This window comes from Artemia franciscana, chromosome 11, assembly GCF_032884065.1.
Source record: "Artemia franciscana chromosome 11, ASM3288406v1, whole genome shotgun sequence".
Classification (NCBI taxonomy): Eukaryota; Metazoa; Arthropoda; class Branchiopoda; order Anostraca; family Artemiidae; genus Artemia; species Artemia franciscana.
The window spans coordinates 20,302,235-20,321,852 of NC_088873.1; the positions used below are offsets into that span (position 1 = coordinate 20,302,235).

Below are 19,618 nucleotides of genomic sequence, written 5' to 3' on the forward strand. Positions count from 1 at the left end.
GATCATTCCTTAGTTGTATGGATATCCATTTTTAGTTTTGCCCTAGGATGGATGGACTATTTATGAATAAGTTAAAATTACATCATTTATATAATATCCTCAAGAAGGCTTATGCCAGCTTTGCCTCTCACTTAAATTATCTATATTGATCTTTCTTCTACAGTTTGCCATGGCAACTTGATTTTCATTCAAAAAGGTAACAGAGATTTTCCGAGGAAAATCTCCCCACAAAAAGCTTCTTCAGACTATTCCAACCCCGCTGATAATTTCCTTTGGATAATTCTCCTGGAACATCTCCACATGTAAAATTGAGTCGACAGAGAGAAAGTTAACAAACGTAAAGAATCTTTCAAAACATACCTCTTGACAGAAAACTATCCCTGTGAAAAATACCCCCCTCCAAAAAATGTCTGTATGCTTCCTAATAAAACAAGAGCTAAGAGCTCATATGGCACTTGTGACGAGGCGAGAAGAGCTAAGAGCCAAGAGATCATATGGTGTGAGCTCTAACAAAATTCTATGAATCAATAGATTGATTTAAAAAGGAAAATAAGAGGCTTAATGCCGGTCAAGATTTAAAATAAGAGCTCTGAGTCACAAAGTCCTTCTAAATATCAAAATTCATTAAGATCCGATCACCCACTCGTAAGTTATAAATACCTAATTTTTTCTAATTTTTCCTCTCCCTTTTGCCCCCCAGATGGTCGAATCTGGGAAAACGACTTTATCAAGTCAAATTGTGCAGCTCCCTGACACGCCTATCAATTTTCATCGCCCTAGCACGTCCAGAAGCACCGAACTCGCCAAATCACTGAACCCCTCCCCCCAACTCCCCCAAAGAGAGCGAATCCAGTACGATTCTGTCGATCACGTATCAAGGACATTTGTTTATTCTATCCACCAAGCTTCATCCGATTCCTACACTCCAAGTGTTTTTCCAAGATTTCCCCCTCCAAATCCCCACAATGTCAAAAGATCTGGTCGGGATTTGAAATAAGAGCTCTGAGACATGAATTCCTTCTAAAAATCAAATTTAATTACGATCCGATCATCTATTCGTAAGATATAAAGACTCCAATTTTCATGTTTTCCAAGAATTCCGGTTCAACCCTCCAACTCCCCCGAATGTCACAGGATTTGGTCGGGATTTGAAATTAGAACTTTAAAGCACAAGATCCTTCTAAATATCAAAATTCATTAAGATCTGGTCACCCTTTCGTAAGTTACAAATACCTCAATTTTCAAAATTACCCCCCCCCCCCAATTCCACCAAAGAGAGCAGATCCGGTCCAGTTTTGTCAGTCACGTATCTTAGACAGGTTTCTATTCTTCCCATCCAGTTTCATCCTGATCTCACCGCTTTAAGTATTTTCTAAGATTTCCGGTCCCCCAACTGCCCCCCCCCCCCCAATTACGCTTGATCCGGTTGAGATTTAAAATAAGATATCGGAGTTACGAGGTCCTTCTAAATATGAAGTTTCATGAAGATCCGATCACTCCTTCGTAAGTTAAAAATACGTCATTTTTCTTATTTTTCAGAATTACCCCCCCCCCCCTCCGCAATTGAGCGGATCTGTTCCAATTATGTAAATCACGTATGCAAGACTTCTGCTTATTTTTCCAACCAAGTTTCATCCCAATCCCTCCAATCTAAGCGTTTCCCATCATTTTAGGTTTCCCCACCCCAAACTTCCCCCAATGTCACCAGATCCGGTCAGGATTTAAAATAAGAGCTTTGAGACACGATATCCTTCTAAAAATCAAATTTCATGGAGATCCAATCACCCGTTCGTAAGTTAAAAATACCTCATTTTTTCTAATTTTTCAGAATTAACCCCCCCCCCAACTACCCCAAAGAGAGCGGATCCGTTCTGGTTATGTCAATCATGTATCTAGGACTTGTGTTTTTTTTCCACCAAGTTTCATCCCGATCCCTCCACTCTTAAGTGTTTTCCAATTTTTAGGTTTCTCTCTCCCAACTCCCCCCCCCAATGTCATCAGATCCGGTCGGGTTTAAAATAAGAGCTCTGAGCCACGATATCCTTCTAAATATCAAATTTCATTGAGATCCGAACACCCGTTCGTAAGTTAAAAATACCTCATTTTTTTTCAGAAATACCCCCCCCCCCAACTACCCAAAAGAGAGCGGATCCGTTCCGTTTATGTCAATCATCTATCTAGGACTTGTGTTTATTTTTCCCACCATGTTTCATCCCGATCCCTCCACTCTAAGTGTTTTCCAAGTTTTAGGTTTCCCCCTCCCAACTCCCCGCCCCCATCACCAGATCCGGTCGGGATTTAAAATAAAAGCTCTAAGACACGATATCCTTCTAAACATCAAATTTCATTGAGATCTGATCACCCGTTCGTAAGTTGAAAATACCTCATTTTTCTAATTTTTAAGAATTACTCCCCCCCCCCCAACTACCCCAAAGAGAGCAAATCAGTTCCAATTATGTTAATCATGTATCTGGGACTTGCGCTTATTTTTCCCATCAAGTTTCATCCCGATCCCTCCACTCTAAGTGTTTTCCAAGATTTTAGGTTTCCCCCCCTCCAAATCCCCCCCCCCGTCATCAGACCCAGTCGGAATTTAAAATAAGAGCTCTGAGACACAATATCATTCCAAACATCAAATTTCATTAAGATCCAATCACCCGCTCATAAGTTAAAAATACTTCATTTTTTCTATTTTTTCCGAATTAACCGCCCCCTCCCCAGATGGTAAAATCGGGAAAACGACTATTTCTAATTTAATCTGGTCCGGTCCCTGATACGCTCGCCAAATTTCATCGTCCTAGCTTACCTGGAAGTGCCTAAAGTAGCAAAACCGGGACTTTAGGTCTTCCCCCTCCAACTCCCCCCAATGTCATCAGATCCGGTCGGGATTTAAAATAAGAGCTCTGAGACACAATATCATTCCAAACATCAAATTTCATTAAGATCCAATCACCCGCTGATAAGTTAAAAATACTTCATTTTTTCTATCTTTTCCGAATTAACCGGCCCCCACTCCCCCCTCAGATGGTCAAATCGGGAAAACGACTATTTCTAATTTAATCTGTTACGGTCCGTGATACGCTTGCCAAATTTCATCGTCCTAGCTTACCTGGAAGTGCCTAAAGTAGCAAAACCGGGACTTTAGGTTTTCCCCCTCCAACTCCCCCCAATGTCATCAGATCCGGTCGGGATTTAAAATAAGAGCTCTGAGACACAATATCATTCCAAACATCAAATTTCATTAAGATCCAATCACCCGCTGATAAGTTAAAAATACTTCATTTTTTCTATTCTTTGCGAATTAACCGGGCCCCACTCCCCCTCCAGATGGTCAAATCGGGAAAACGACTATTTCTAATTTAATCTGGTCCGGTCCCTGATACGCTTGCCAAATTTCATCGTCCTAGCTTACCTGGAAGTGCCTAAAGTAGCAAAACCGGGACCGACAGACAGACCGACAGAATTGGCGACTGCTATATGTCACTTGGTTAATACCAAGTGCCATAAAAAAACTCTGCGTAAACAAGTGTGCAAATTTCATAAAATACACCCCTCTTCCTAGGGGCTGTGAGGGGTCATGTTATCCTCAAAGGCGTAGCTTTTGGACCTTTCAACTATGCTCAACAAAGCGGCTATCCTACAGTTTTGATAGAACAACTTTTGGGTGGGGTAGGGCCATAGGAGCAGGGTCTGTTGACTATCTAGCTTTTTGGTCACTCTAGAAGAACACTAGAAATTTTTTTTATTGAGCCCTCCCCTGGTATTCTAGCATCATTTGTTCAATTCGATCACCCCTGAAAAAAAATACAAATAAACACGCATCCGTGATCTTTCTTTTGGTAAAAAATACAAATGTATCATTTTTGCCAATGACAGCTTGAAACCTCTACAGTAGGAATTTGTAAAACGCTAGTAATAATAAGTTCATAGCTTGTAGCCCTTCCCCTGAGGACTCTGGGGGGTAAAGTCGTCTTGAAAGGGGTAGCTAGTAGATCTTTTGATTATGCTGAACAAAATAGCTGCTTTAAAATTTTGATCAGGTGATCTTAGGGAAAATGAGGCACGGGAGGGGGTTAGCTGTCTTCGAATGTTTTTGATCACTTAAACGGGGTACTAGAACTTGATCATATGAGCCCTGTCCCGATCCTCTAGTATACTAGTTTGGCACAATCACTCCTGATTGTTTTTCTCGCTAAAAATACAAAATTCGATATTTTTGTATAGAGGATCATGAAACCTCGACAGTACGGTTCTCTGATATGCTGAATCTAGTGGTGTGATTTTCGTTGATATCGCTTGACGTTTTGGGGGTATTTCTCCTCCTTTTTGAAATTTGGGGAAATTTTCTCAGGCACGTAACTTCTAGCAGGTAATGTTAAATTTCATGAGTTTTATATATTTTGAATAAGCATCAAAATAGAAACAGTAACTAATTAGTTAAATTTACTTTCTTTTTTTCACTCTGCCCTATTGTCGGAATAATTGTATGCAGCCTTTTCATTGTATGCATGAGTCATTCATGCATGAGTCATTCGCATGAAGTCATTTTTTATAACAAGCTAAGGACTCAATTTCTCTATACTGATCTTTTTATTCCCACTGCATAGCAACAGGTTGGTTTTAATCATACTTTTGTTGATATCTGTGATCTCTCAGATACGACTGTTTTGCAGGGAAACAACAGTGACCAAACAATTTACGTTTTGTTAAAATCATTCGAAATTATTGACAAGTGTTGCGGTATGTTTACATCGTAACGACATTTATTGTTATTTGTCAATGAGTATTATTTTTAGGTAGGAGGATTAAGAACGCTTAAACCTAAGGATAAAAAAAGAGATGTTTACTAAGAAGCAATTGCTAAAAGGTAGTTAAGGACGAATACCATTATATGTAATTAATATTTCAGTTTACGGTATATACGCACTTTATTATTTCCCTTGGTAATACTAGATGGCAATGGTTTATTTTTATTTGCTAGAAACGATGACGATTTGCAAATCCGTTTCCAAGCTTTGTAAATCTTCATACAAATAGATCATAGTCAATGTAAATAGTCACTGCAGTAAAAAGGGTAAATGGGAGAGAAGGCCTTATAGAGTCTAGGTTATACAGAAAAGTTTCCTTTTTTCAAATTGGCATTAGGCAACTTGTGAGGTGGTTTGGGGGAGAGGCATTTGCCCTGGCCGCAGAAATTTTAGGGGTTTCCAATAAATAATCAAACGGTTATGATCGTTTTGTAATTTTGAGATTTTATTTTTATCAAAATGAAGTACTTGATTTTCATTCAAAACGGTATCGGAGATTTTTCGAGGAAATTTTCCTCAAGAAAAGCTTCTTCATGCAATTTCAACCCCGCTGATAACTTCTACGGAACAAATCCCTCAAAACATCTTTACGTGTAAAATTGAGTCGCCAGAGAGAAAGTGAAACAAATGTAAAGAATCTTATATAGGAATTCTGGCAAATCCTCAAAGTTTAACGTTTCCTCTGGAAAATTCTCCCCTAAAACTTTCCTCTCCGTATAAACTATCCCTGTGAAAAATAACCCCTCCCAAAAGTGTATGTATGCTTCCCAGTGACAAATGCTATAAATAAATAATGGGAAAGTTTCGTAAAATACACACCTCTTCCTTGGGGATGTGGGAGGTGATGTTATCCTCAAGGCGTAGCTATTGGACCTTTCAACTATACTCAACAAAGTGGCTATCCCACAATTTATTTTTTGCAATTGACAGCTTGAAACCTCTACAGTAGGGTTATATGAAATGCTGAAACTGATGGCGTGGTTTTCATTGACTTTTTTGAATTTGGGGCGGTGGGGGGATATACCCCCTTTTTGGAAATTAGGCAAATATTCCCAGGCTTGTAGTTTTTTTAAGGGTGACGTTAAAATTAATGAATATTATATATTCGGAATTAGTATAACAAGTGGACTCTTTTGATACATGTATTGATAATTAAACTGTTTTTGAGGGGTGAGGTAACTATTTAACCGTGTCGCTCCTTATGTACAGCTTGCCGCTACCAACTGTTTACCGTATTTTTCAGGGAAATCTTTTGCCTGATTTATGATTTTCGTCCGTTAAGTTTTACCAATAGAAGTTTTAGCTAAACAACGATAGTGTTAATTTAACAGCTGTTAATGAAGAGGTCTAAAAAGGGTTTGTCTATGTTTTTAGGTTATTTTAGCTAGCTTCCAAGTCCCCCTCAGTTACTGTGAAGTGAGTATTATCTGCTCAGCCGACAGGGGTATCATGGAGAGGCTACCTCCACTCATGTGGCCTGGTTTTGCTAAAATTACCTTTTTATGTGCCAAAAAAGAATTGAGAAAAATGTTCTTTTTCTCTATATATCCAAAGTTAGGCAAAAAGAACATTTTTTAAAAACAACGAGCATATTAACAAAAATCAACTTAAAAAGAATTCAAAACTAGCCTATGGAATAATTAATTTTGATAGTCAGAAAACAAGAATTTTCAAAACTGTAATCCTATAAATTTCTTTGAAACTTAAAATAGGATTAATTTTGTTTTTTATAAGCATATCAGCATCTAAAGCATAAAATTCCAGAAAAAGACCTATTGTTCCACAAAGATAGTATTTGGTCCAAGGGGTGGGAAGTCAGACACATACATGGTTCATCTAAACTCCTCTCCAAATTAGAATCATTGCCAAGTTGTTCCAAAATGGTAGTATTTGGTCCAAGGGGTGGGAAGTCAGACTGTCGGAACATACATGGTTCATCTAAACTCTTCTCCAATGTCATCATTGTTTCATCGATTTAACCTATCTAGTTATATTACAAATCTTATTATGAAAAGCACCAAATCCAATTTTCTTTTTCAATAACTTCTTTTTTTTCATTCTGAAAATTATATTTAATGTGTAGCTATTTGCTTTTTTTCAATAACTCCATTTCTGATCCATTTGCTGATGTAGAGTGTCTATTCATACCCAGTCCGCTTTCAAAGGTTTTAAGAGAAAACAAAAATCTAATTTGGAAGTGATAGATTATTAAGAAAAAAAAATCCTAAACATAAAGAAAAAGATTTACCTGAGAAAAGCTTGTGAAATAGGAAATATAGAACATATTTGCAATTTTGCAATTAACTATGTTCGCTTATGATCTTGATGATAACGCTCTGAGGTCTATATCTTATATAGTGCGAAATCGGAAGTTTCGAAGGTAGTATATTTGCATGAATACTAATTTGACACATATTGGGAGGTGTAACGGACCACTTATTTTCTTTTTTTTCATTAGTTAGCTTCCTATATGATTTGTTTGATCGAATAATGAATCTATGGGCAATAACGTGAAAAATCACTAGATTTAGAAAAAACCTAGAAATTCCTTAAAAATCTAGGAGACTGTAAAAATCTACAATCCCTAAATGAAAAAGCCTTCCCCTTACAGACCTCAAAAATCTCTATTATAGGGGGAAAATCCCTAGAATGGAAACACTGGACATAATGCTATCAATCTCAAGAAAGACACCATATTGTGTTTCGATGCTTCAAACCTTGCAATTACCTATGTTTTGAAATAGATGGCGCTGATGCATCCACTGTTGGGGCCATTACCTAATGTTCCAATTTGCATTAAAGCGAAAAAATATAATGCACTATGTTTGCTACAATATTTTTCACCACAACTAATGAGATTTCAATATATTAATCTTATTTATAATAGATATGTTATTCTACATAAGTTATAACTCTTGCTCTAATACTCCTACCAACGGCTTATTCCTTCGGATACGCTATAAAATTATGGAAAACCCCAAAATAAATCGGGGTTTTACTAGTCAAGTAAACTTTTTCTGTGTGTGTTTTACGTGGTATGTAATTACTAAATAAATGGGGCTCAGAATATGGAATTTGAAGTTGGCTGCTCTTCAAATCAGGATCTGAAATTACAAATTATTAACTTTCCCCTCTATGCATAGCATGTTCAAATTTACAAGTTTAAATTCTATCATGCAATTCAGTTTTTTTCCAAAACAAAAAAAAATCTTGAAAAAATTCGTTCCCTCTTTTGAGAGGGTAATTATTTGACATTATGTGTAAACTGTTAAAAATTTGTTTCATATTAATCATCATTTTAGGTCAAATGCTTGTCAATTGGCTGTTGAGTGAATTGGATGAAGTAAATTATCAGACATTCTCTTGTTCAACTAAAAGTTCGACAGCCCATTATTAATTTCTACACTATGCTTTTGCAGGCTGGGGTTATAAGACCTGTTGAGGATGGTAACATCAACTGGGTGGATATGGACTTCGAGGTATGGAGCTTACTGGTTTCTCATGACCCCGAAATATCTAGTATCTAAATGTAGCTTGGTTTAATTTTACGTTAATTACAAAAATAACGAAACATTATAATTGCATTTAATGTGAAAACTTTTTTCTGTTTTTTAATTCATATTTTTTTAATTGACAGTGGAACAAGAAATTGAAATAAACCCCAAGAGGAATAGAAAATTGGGCATGGGGTCAGCTATGACCTGTTTTCAGCGGTTGAAAAAATATCGACAAAATGGCGCCCTTAATAAACTAGCAATTACAATGCAAAATAGGCTCTTCAAAACTGCACAATGCCGCTAGACTTTTGGCCGCAGAATATTAAAACCGATTTATTTGTAGACAAAAGATAAAGCAGTTCGGGACAGTGTATATAATAACCCGTTTTTCTATTTCTAGAAAAAGATCTAAAAACATGAAGAATAAAATAATTGATTATGAGAACGCTGATAACTGAGGTCCAGGTTTTCCATTAGATCTTAATCAAAACGTGTTGTAATTTTGTCAAAATCCTTGGGGAGGGCGGGGGATAAAGTTGGAGCCAATTTTCCAAATCCAGTGAAAATGACAGTGAAAAAATAAAAATGAGCCATAAAGTACCATAAAGGCAAAGATATGCCAAAGAAAACTGACCTATTTCTCTGGATGCTTGAATTATACAGACATATCTTTGTTATTACAAGATTTTTAGTAGAAAATAAATTTTCAGCTGGGAGTGGGGGTAAACTGGGATCTGGAGGAGGCAGTTGCCCCCCTCCCCGGGTCCATAGCAAATTACGCCATTGTTAAACGTGTAATATCTCATGAAACATTATGTTGCATAATTATTGATTCTAAACTCAATACGTAAAACATTAATGTTGCATACTTATTCATTCTAAACTCAAACGGGAAAAGTGTAGTGGGACAAGTAGCTAACTTGGTTAAGTCATCAGGTTATCAGTGTCATCTTCTATTGGGTGACACTTGACATTTTTCCAAGCTTGGAATAACTTTGGAATAAAGGCAAGAGTATACTAAAGGAAACTGACTTGTTTCTGTGGATGCATGAATTATGCAGGCTTATCTTAGTTATTACTAGATTATTAGTAGAAAGTAAATTTCAGCTGGGAGGAGGGGGGCAAACTAGGGATGGAAGAGGCAGTTTCCCTCCCCCTGGCCCATAGTAAATTACGCCCCTGTTAAACATGTAATATCTTTTGAAACATTATTCAGATAATTTTCACTATCACACGAAATTTTGACTTAATAAATTTCTTACTTGGAATTGACTTTTCTTCCTCGATATTGACTCAAAAGAGAATCTGTAAAAGAGAAATATCAAATTTTAGTCGCGAACTTAAGCACTATTGCTTGTTTTTTTAAATAATTAAAAAATTACTTTCTTGAAATCAGATTTTCTTCCTTCATGCTGACTTAAAAGAAAACCTGAAAAGAGAAATTGCAAATATTAGTCATAAACTAAAACACAATAGTTTTTTCTTTACATAATTGTAAATTGCTAACGTAAAATTGAATTTTCTTCCTCCGTGTTCGCTCAAAAAAAAAGTGAAAAAGAGAAATATTGAATATTAAACCTAAGCTAGTTTTTTAAAAAGAGTTTTTTTTTTCATCTCACCGCGTTTCTACCGCCTCATTTTGTTCTATTTAAAGTCTTAGCATTTTATTGAAAACAATAAGGCTTAAGAAAGCTGGAGATGGTGGTTTAAGAAGGCTTCTATATACAGCGCTTTATTGATGATTATCCTGCATTATGGAACTATCCCAGCTCTGGTTGTTATCAAAAGTAACTTCCTTAGAAACCCAGAATGCTAAAGTCTTTCCTATTTGGAAAACACTTTTTAGGTTTTTTGTGAAATATGTCTTATTTTAGTTCAAAGAAATGTTGCAAGTTAAGGCTTGAGATTTAGCTTAAAATGACATAGTTAGCTAAGATTCAGACTAATTATTTCATTCTGCTAAAGATTTTAACAGTAAAGTTTTGAATAAGTGCAAAGAGGACCTTCGGATGAAAATTTTCAAACTTCAAGATTGGAACTTGGATTTAAAAAAAGGATAGGATAGGTCAACGGTCTGACGTCCAGTCCGACATATTTAAATCATAAATTATTTGCTCTCTTTTGTGGAATAAGAAGATTTAAACCTAAGCATAAAAAAATGTGTTTACTAAGTAGCAATTGCTAAAAGATAGTCTGACGTACCACGTTACACCCGGTCTTGCCTATTATATTCCTCTGTAAGAGGAGGGATAATATGTTAAAACACTAATGGGGATTGAGTTAAAATTTTAGGCATCTGGAAATGGGTATAAAACATGATGCTGTAAGTATAAAGAAAGCATGAACTACTTTAAATTTCATAGATTAGATAGATTTTTTTTTTATTCTTAAGTTGTTTGATACTCAGATCGTATGCTCACGAAACAAAAACATGCATTCTCTTATTTTTCTCTTATATTCTCTTATTTATTTACAAAAAAAACCTGCAGATGTCAGACAAAACCGAAAAGGAATATGGGCGTAATTTTTAATAGCATTTTACTTAGAAGGCAAAACAGCCCCCATTGAAGAGGATATTTTGTACAAAGGATTGAAGCTGTCTAGCAAAATGTCCAAAACGGAACACTACAAGTAAATTCTATTGCAAGCGGAATGCAAAATGCTATCAATGGCAAGAAAGACACCGCATTGTTATTCTATGTCTTGAAAAAAATATTTCAAAGATTCAAATCTTGAAAAAAAATAATCTTTGTTTTAAAATAGATGGCGCTCTTATATTTGCCATGGTCTAACTTGTCTTAAAAGGGAAACATGTAACATGTTGGCTTCAAAATAGAAACTAAATGAAACAAATTTATTTTTCACCACAACTATTGATTTTGAATAGATATATTATTTTATGAATCGATGCGAATAGCGTTTCTTTGTATGAATCGTTGTATTTTTTTTTTTATTAATTATTTGTTTCTAATTTTCAGTTCTCAGTAAAAAACAATAAAAAAAAACGAAATAAGGGGGAAACACTCCCTAAAAGCCATGGAATGTCACACCATCGTATTCAGCGTATCAGAGAATCCTACCGTAGAAGTTTCAAGCTCCTATCTACAAAAATGCGGAACTTCGTATTTTTTGCCAGAAGATCTATCACAAGTGCGTGTTTATTTGTTTGTTTTTTCTTTTTGCTTTTTCTCAGGGGTGTTCTATCGACCCAGTGGTCCTAGTATGTCGTGAGAGGTTTCATTATAACGAAAATTAAAAGTTCTAGTACCCTTTTTAATTGACCGAAGAATTTAGGGGCACCTAGGCCTCCTCCCACTTTCATTTTTTCCCAAAGTCAACAGATTAAAATTTATAGTTATCCATTTTGTTCAAAATAGTCGAAAAATATGATGACTATGTTTTTGGGGATGACTTACTCCCCCATAGTCCCCGGGAGAGGGGCAGAAAATTAAAAACTTTGACCAGTGTTTAAATACAGTAATGGTAATTGGGAAGTGCACAGACGTTTTCAGAGGCATTATTTTAGTTTTGGGGGTTGAGGGGAATTGGCTACATGGGAGGATTTTCATTGGGGAAGAGAAATCCATGAAGGGGGCGCAGGGTTTTCTAGCATTATTTAAAAAAAAACAAGAGCTAAAGGCTCATATGGCACTTGTAACGAGGCAAGAAGAGCTAAGAGCCAAGAGCTCATATGGTATGAGCGCTAACAAAATTCTAAGAACCAATTGATTGATTTAAGAGGAAAATCAGAGGCTTAATGCCGGTCGGGATTTAAAATAAGAGCTCTGAGTCACGATGTCCTTCTAAATATCAAAATTCATTTAGATCCGATCACCCACTCGTAAGTTATAAATACCTCATTTTTTCTAATTTTTCCTCTCCCATTAGCCGCCCAGATGGTCGAATCTGAGAAAACGACTTTATAAAGTCAATTTGTGCAGCTCCCTGACACGCCTACCAATTTTCATCGTCTTAGCATGTCCAGAAGCACCAAACTCGCCAAAGCACTGAACCCCTCCCCCCAACTCCCCCAAAGAGAGTGAATCCAGTACGATTACGGCAATCACGTTTCTACGACATTGGCTTATTCTATCCATCCAGCTTCATCCCGATTCCTCCACTCTAAGCGTTTTCCAAGATTTCCAATTTCCCCCTCCAACTCCCCCCAATGACAACAGATCTGGTCGGGATTTGAAATTAGAGCTCTGAGACATGAATTCTTTCTAAATATCAACTTTCATTAAGATCCCGTCACCTGTTCTTAAGTTAAAAATACCTCAATTTTTCTAATTCTTCCAAATTAGCACCCTCCAGCTACTCCAAAGAGAACGGATCCGTTCCAATTATGTCAACGTATCTAGAATTTGTGCTCATTCTTCCCATCAAGTTTCATCCCGATCTCTCCACTATAAGCATTTACCAAGATTTCTGTTTCCCTCCTCCAACCCCATTTGTCCCCGGATCCAATTCGAGCCGAAAATGGAGCATCTGAGACATAAGATCCTTCTATATATCAAATTTCGTTAAGATCCAATCACCTATTTGTGAGATAAAAATACCCCAATTTTCACGTTGTCTATGAATTCCGGTTTCCCCCTCCAACTCCCCCCAATATCACAGGATCTGGTCGGAATTTAAAATAAGAGCTTGAAAGCACAAGATCCTTCTAAATGTCAATTTTGAGTAAGATCTGGTCACCGTTCGTTAGCTACAAATACCTCATTTTTCCGAATTACCCCCCCCCCCCAAGTCCACCAAAGAGAGCGAATCCGGTCCGATTATGTCAGTCACGTATCTTAGACTCGTTTTTATTCTTCCCATCCAGTTTCATCCTGATCTCTCCGCTTCAAGTATTTTTTAAGATTTCCGCCCCCCCCCCCCCTAAATGACACTGGATCCGATTGAGATTTAAAATAAAAGATCTGAGTTACGAGGTCCTTCTAAATATTAAGTTTCATGAAGATCTGATCACTCCTTTGTAAGTTAAAAATACGTCATTTTTTCTAATTTTTCAGAATTAACCATCCCCTCCCCCAGTAGATCGGATCCGTTCCAATTATGTCAATCACGTATCTAAGACTTCTGCTTATTTTTTCCCACCAAGTTTCATCCCGATCCCTCCACTCTAAGCGTTTTCCATGATTTTAGACCCCCCAATGTCACCAGATCCGGTCGGGGTTTAAAATAAGATCTTTGAGTCACGATATCTTTCTAAATATCGAATTTCATTGAGATCCGATCACCCGTTCGTAAGTTAAAAATACCTCATTTTTTTAATTTTTCAGAATTATCCCCCCCCCCCCCAAACTACCACGAAGAGAGCGGATCCGTTCCGGTTATGTCAATCATGTATCTAGGACTTGTGCTTATTTTTCCCACTAAGTTTCATCCTGATCCCTCCACTTTGAGTGTTTTCAAAGATTTTAGGTTTTCCCCTCCCAACTCCCTCCCCCCAGTGTCACCATATCCGGTCAGGATTTAAAATAAGAGCTCTAAGACACGATATCCTTCCAAATATCAAATTTCACTAATATCCGATCAACCGTTCGTAAGTTAAAAATACTTCATTTTTCTATTTTTTCCGAATTAACCGACCCTCCACTCCCCTCCAGATGGTCAAATCGGGAAAATGACTATATCTAATTTAATCTGGTCCGGTCCCTAATACGCCTGCCAAATTTCATCGTCCTAGCTTACCTGGAAGTGCCCTAAAGTAGCAAAACCGGGACCGACAGATAGACCGACAGAATTTGCGATTGCTATGTCACTTGGCTAATACCAAGTGCCATAAAACAATGAAAAAATACAGACGAAAAAGTTTTTTGAACTGAAAGTAAAGAGCAGCATTAAAGCTTAAAATGAACAGAAATTATTACGCATATAAGGGGTTCGTCTCCTAAATACCTTGCTTTTTACCCTAGAGCATTTTTAGTAATTTCAACTATTTATTCTACGGCCTTTATGATTCAGGGGTCATTCTTAAAGAATTGGGTCAAAATTTAAGCTTTAGTATAAACAGCGAGGTATTAACAAGGGGCCAAGCCCCATCATATACGTAATAAAATATAAGAATATAGTAGTTCGTTACGTAATTTAATTCGTAAGTTACGTATATTTTTTACTAAAAAAACGTTCGTAAAAAATTAAAAAGTTCTACTTATTCATTTCCTTGTCATCTCCCTCACGGAAATCATTTTATTTCATGTGATGTGTAGTGTTTCTTTGCGAGTTAACAACTGTTCCCAATAGAAACGAAGTTCAATATACTCTATTAACGTTAACCACTCATATCTCAAAAGTGCGTACTTATCCCTCTAGGTGCCATATTACATGCCTGCAGCACTTTTACATTCTCTTAAAAAACAAAATTTACTGAATTTCTCCCAAACAATTTTATAAACAATTTATTCCAAATCTTTCCAAACAAATTTGTTCCTCAATATTGTAATTTTTAATTCTATCAAGAATTATTAATTGTAGAATTTTTAATTTTACCAAACAAATATACAATTGCTCCTCAACATCTTTACTGTCGTTTCAATGTCTTTTTCTGGCAGCTCAGTATATATCTAACGTTGTTTTAAGTACCAATATTTCAGTAAAAACATGGTTTTGACCCGGCATTGGAGCAACTGAAGTGTTTTGGCACCCTAGACGAGGTCAAAAGTGTTAAAAATACCATTTGTGAATATATAATTGAAAAAAAAAGGGAAATGGGGTACCAACTGATGGACTTTTCCCATTCCACCATTTAAGGCTGTTGAGGTTTTCGTTCTTTATTTTATTCACCGCTCACGAAATTATTAACTCTTTTGCATTTTTAGTTAAAAAACACTTTCGAAGGAATTAAAGGGTATGAGTTGTACGGGACACTAATCTTACTCGGACCTGAATCTTCCGAAAATTTTTGGTGAAAATTTTCCTAAAACAAAAAAATTTCATGAAGTAAACACTTTTGCCTCCCCTACTCCATAATTTTTTATGCTTTTGCTTTTAGAGAACTCGCGTTGTGCACAGGAAACGTACTTTAGCTTAGGGGAATTTGAGCTCTGACGCAAGCATTAATTTGGCCTCTTTACGCTAAAGTTTGACTCTTTCTCTTAACTCTATTTTTAAAAAAGTAAGAAACTTTAGCGTAAATAGCGGGGCGTTGAGGAGGAAAAGCCCCTTTCATATACAGAGTAATTTCTGTTCGTTTTAAGAAACTAATCTGAAACTTGTCCGTGGCAATTAGTTACTACTTTTTGTTCAAAATCGCTATTTAAAATTCAGCTATTTTCAACAAAAGTATTTTGTAATGCTTCCATTAATAGCTTTAATATCTGTACTTTTTGGCTTCATAATTAAGAGCAAATAAATTGCTTGTTTCTGTTTTATTGACTCAAACTCTCAATCTTGAATAGTCAGGCATAAAACGGGTTTAAAATAAGCATTTGGAATTTTTTTTTGTTTGAAAGCTTTTAACTTCAGTTTTTATTATAGAATAAACACGGCTGTTTGAAATGCGCCATATCCAGCTGATATATCAGCAAAAATATTTTGCACAGCTTCTCTTTTAATAGTGTTTTATATCTCCTTTTTTATTTTAGTATGCATAGTATATGATTTTTTTCATTCCTATATTTGTGGTCCAAGGTATTGTCAGATATTTGTCACTAGTCCTTTATCAAGGTTTTAGTCTACTAATGAACCTTCTTTTGAAAGAGCTAACGGAAAGACTTTTTGGGATAACTTCTCCAGGAATAGTCCAGGACTTTTAGCTCAAAAAAGGGTCGAACCCGGACAAAATTGCAATATAAACGAAAATGGTACCAAAATGATCAGAAAAAAATTCTGTACAGCATACTAAAAGTCCCCATAAATCCGAGTGGGGCTAGTACCCGAAAAACAGGGGAAAAGGGGGAAAATGGGAAAAATGCCGAACATGCCCAGAAAATAGTTTAAAGTGAGTTTTCTGGGGTTTTCACATACGCTGATTACGAAATTGACATATAAAATTCAGTATAGAAAAAGAGTGCTACGGAAAACGGGGGAACAGGGGGAAGAGGGGAGAAAAGAGAAGAATACAGGGTAGGGGTAGAAAGCGGTTTGGAAGATATTTTCTGGGGCATTCCTATCTGGTGATTATGAAATTGAGATATAAAATGATATACAAAAATCGATTAACATAAAACGGGGAAATGGGGGGGAGGGAGGGGAAAAAGGAAAATATACAGGGTAGGGGTAGAAAGCATGTGGAAATGTGTTTTCTAGGGTTTTTCTATCTGCTGATTATAAAATTGACATCTAAAACAAAGTTCGAGAACAAATACAGGAGATCTATAGAGGTTCGGCTACCCCATAGGTTCGGAAAAGGCAAAAAAAAAATTCGAGAAAGAAATACGGAAAAATATTGAAATTACATTATTCCGTATTCCTCGCCGTTATCGACAAGCGCGTGGGTTCGTCAACATAATCCTGTTCTAATTCGACATCCAGTAAGAGAAGCAAGGTAGACTAGTCACCGCGGAGTTCCAGTGCCGACGACAAAACCTATCCTGACGGAATGACATCTAGCGGATCCAATAGTCCCCAGTCTCCAGCAAGTCCCCTGAAGAAAATTGTAACAATGCTTGGAGAGTTCCATACACGAATGAGCTTCTTAGGGGCCATAGGCTATATAATGGAAGGGTCGGGCCTGAAAGAGATGTTAGAACTTGTGTACGGGGAGAATACAGTGAAACACATTTTCAGCGGCAAAGCGGTTACAAGAGCAGTAAGAGCTCACGAGCTAGTCGACGCATCACTGAATATTTCACTTTTGTGCCTGGCATATTCGATTCCGTATGGCGAGAGACCTTCCGACCACGAAGATCTTGTACGAGTCTCCAGCGTGTATGACGATTTGGTGGATGGAAAGATTTCTGTGGAAGAAGCGGCTAACCACGAAGCCCTTCAGGCGATTTCGCTACGCCTCGAAGCCTTAAAATCGTCTCTGAAATCCAGCAGAACTGCGAAACTATTCATGCAGTATTCCGAGATGGTTTCGATCTTTTGGAAGTTTCTGAAAGCAGAAAGGACCGGAGACTGGGATCTCTACTTATCCTCTCTTTCTGATATGCTCCCATACCTCGCAGCTGCGGGGCATAATCTTTATGCCAAGTCAGTTCGTCTTTTTCTTCAGATGATGCAGGAACTTGAAGCATCGAATCCACAGCTCTTCGAACAGTTTGCAAGCGACAAGTTTATTGCCCGACGAAGTGATCGTTTTTGGGCTGGATTGGCTCCAGACCTCGTCATCGAGAGAGTCCTGATGAGGAGCTTAAAAACAGATGGAGGGCTGACAAGAGGAAAAGGGATGACTGAGCTTCAGAAAAACATATGGACAATGTCTATGCCAGTACTCGCTTCAGTGAATGATCTAATGCAGAAACTGACGGGTCTAGAGTACAGTTCTAGTGAAAAGCACGTTACTGCAACCGCAGCACGAATACAGAGAGATACTAAGGATCTACTGACGTTTCTTGAATTCCTACTAGAGAACTCTCCTTTCACTATTCCACAGAGCTTAGAAGTATAGGTTCCGGGCTGATTGCCCATAAAGGCGTCAATGCAGAGGATGTTAAAGCTGTAGGTGAGCTGATCCTCCAGCGCATGGATGGCCAATCCGTCGAAAGTTTTTCATTCAGGAAGAAAGACAAAGTCGTTACACTGGCATCCGATGGGAACATTAGGATAGATGGCGAGATTTTGCATATCGATCCTACACTGCTTTTTCAACGTCTTTCGACTGCTGCCCATACATCTGAAAATGACATGGCAGAAACTCTACGTTACGAACTGTGCAGTTATCCGCCCGCTTTGTTTGAGAATCCTGGCATAATGCGTCAGCCAGACAAACCTGCACTAGCGAAAGCAATATGGAAAGAAGCGAACACGGACTCGATTCACCACCTGCCAGTGTCAGATCGTGTCACTGTAGTTGACGGAGGTTGGCTGCTTCAGCAAGTACCTTGGAAGATTGGTGATACTTATGATTCAATCTGTGACAGCTATGTTAGTTTCGTTACTCGACGCTGTACCTCCCCTACTGTTGTCTTCGATGGATACAGCGCTGGTCCAACCACGAAAGATGCTACGCACAACCGACGGTGTAAGGGAAGCCAGCATCAAGTGATCGATTTCAGTTTAGGGATGAAGCTCCAGAAAAAGAAGGAAGAGTTTTTGAGCAACTCTCAGAACAAACAGCGAATTATAAGCTACATCGGGGAAAAACTCAGAGCCAAAGGATTTGAAGTCGTCCATGCGAAGGACGATGCTGACTATCTAATCGTGAAGACTGCCGTAACGAAAGCAGAAAACTCTGAAACAATAGTTCTTGGCAACGACACTGACCTTCTGATTCTACTCTTGTATCACCTCCCGCCTAATGCAAAAACACTCTACTTCGAATCGTCAACGAACGCAAAAGAAGCGATAACACGGTTCTGGTGCCTCAACGAAGTGCAAAAAAAAATGGGAGACGTATCCAGGCTGCTTCTGGTAGGGCACGCACTCTTGGGATGTGACACGACCTCACGAGTTTTCGGACTTGGAAAGCAAGCTGTGCTACCTCTTTTGAAGAAGAGCGAAGTGTTCAGAAAAAAATGCAAAGTGTTTCTGGATGAATCATCGTCCAAAGATGAAATTGTGAAAGCGGGTGAATATCTTCTCCTCAGCTTGTATAAAGCACGACCAAACGAAGATCTCACTAAGCTGCGACATCGAATTTTCTTGGAAAAAGTTTCTTCGTCTAATACTACGGCGTTTGTTAAGCCTGAAAGGCTTCCGCCAACCGAAGCTGCAGCTTCATTCCACTCCCAGCGAGTGCGCCTCCAGGTATCCCGTTGGAAAGGGGAACCAGCTGACCTCGACCCGGCTGACTGGGGTTGGGTCCTCAGAGACCATAAATACTCACCTGTGATGACCCATTTGTTGCCCGCACCTCAGACTCTTTTGAGTGTCGTGAGATGCAACTGTAAGACAGGCTGCGAGAACTCGCGATGCAGCTGCAAGAAAAATGGATTAGCGTGTACGTTCGCGTGCGGAGAATGTCAGGGTATCAACTGTTTGAACAGGGACAACGAGATTGTCGAAGACGAGGAGCTCGACTAGTGATATCAATGCTGTGTTTTTCAAGTCAACTATACTGCCTTCGAAAGTGCAAATTTTACATATAATAGCCATTTTATATATAACTGCCAAGCGGTTGTTTTCTTTATGTTTAGTAATTCAAATGGTTGTAAGAAATGTCTGTGATTCAAGAAAGTACAAGTTTGATACTTAAGCGAGTTA

General features: G+C 37.7%; 1 protein-coding gene across 23 annotated transcripts in view; it reads left to right on the plus strand.

Annotated features, from left to right (window-relative positions):
* LOC136032943 (uncharacterized) overlaps positions 1-19,618 on the plus strand; it is a 75,121-nt gene that overhangs the window by 21,615 nt on the left and 33,888 nt on the right. For 16 of the 23 annotated variants that reach the window (XR_010618828.1, XR_010618820.1, XR_010618823.1 and 13 more), the window contains exons 2-3: positions 8,111-8,287; positions 11,284-11,455. The gene's annotated coding sequence lies outside the window, so the exon portion shown is untranslated. Of the gene's footprint in view, positions 1-4,849; positions 4,868-8,110; positions 8,338-11,283; positions 11,456-19,618 lie in introns of those variants that run through there. The other 7 variants (XM_065713419.1, XM_065713417.1, XM_065713418.1 and 4 more) reach the window with 6 other exon arrangements.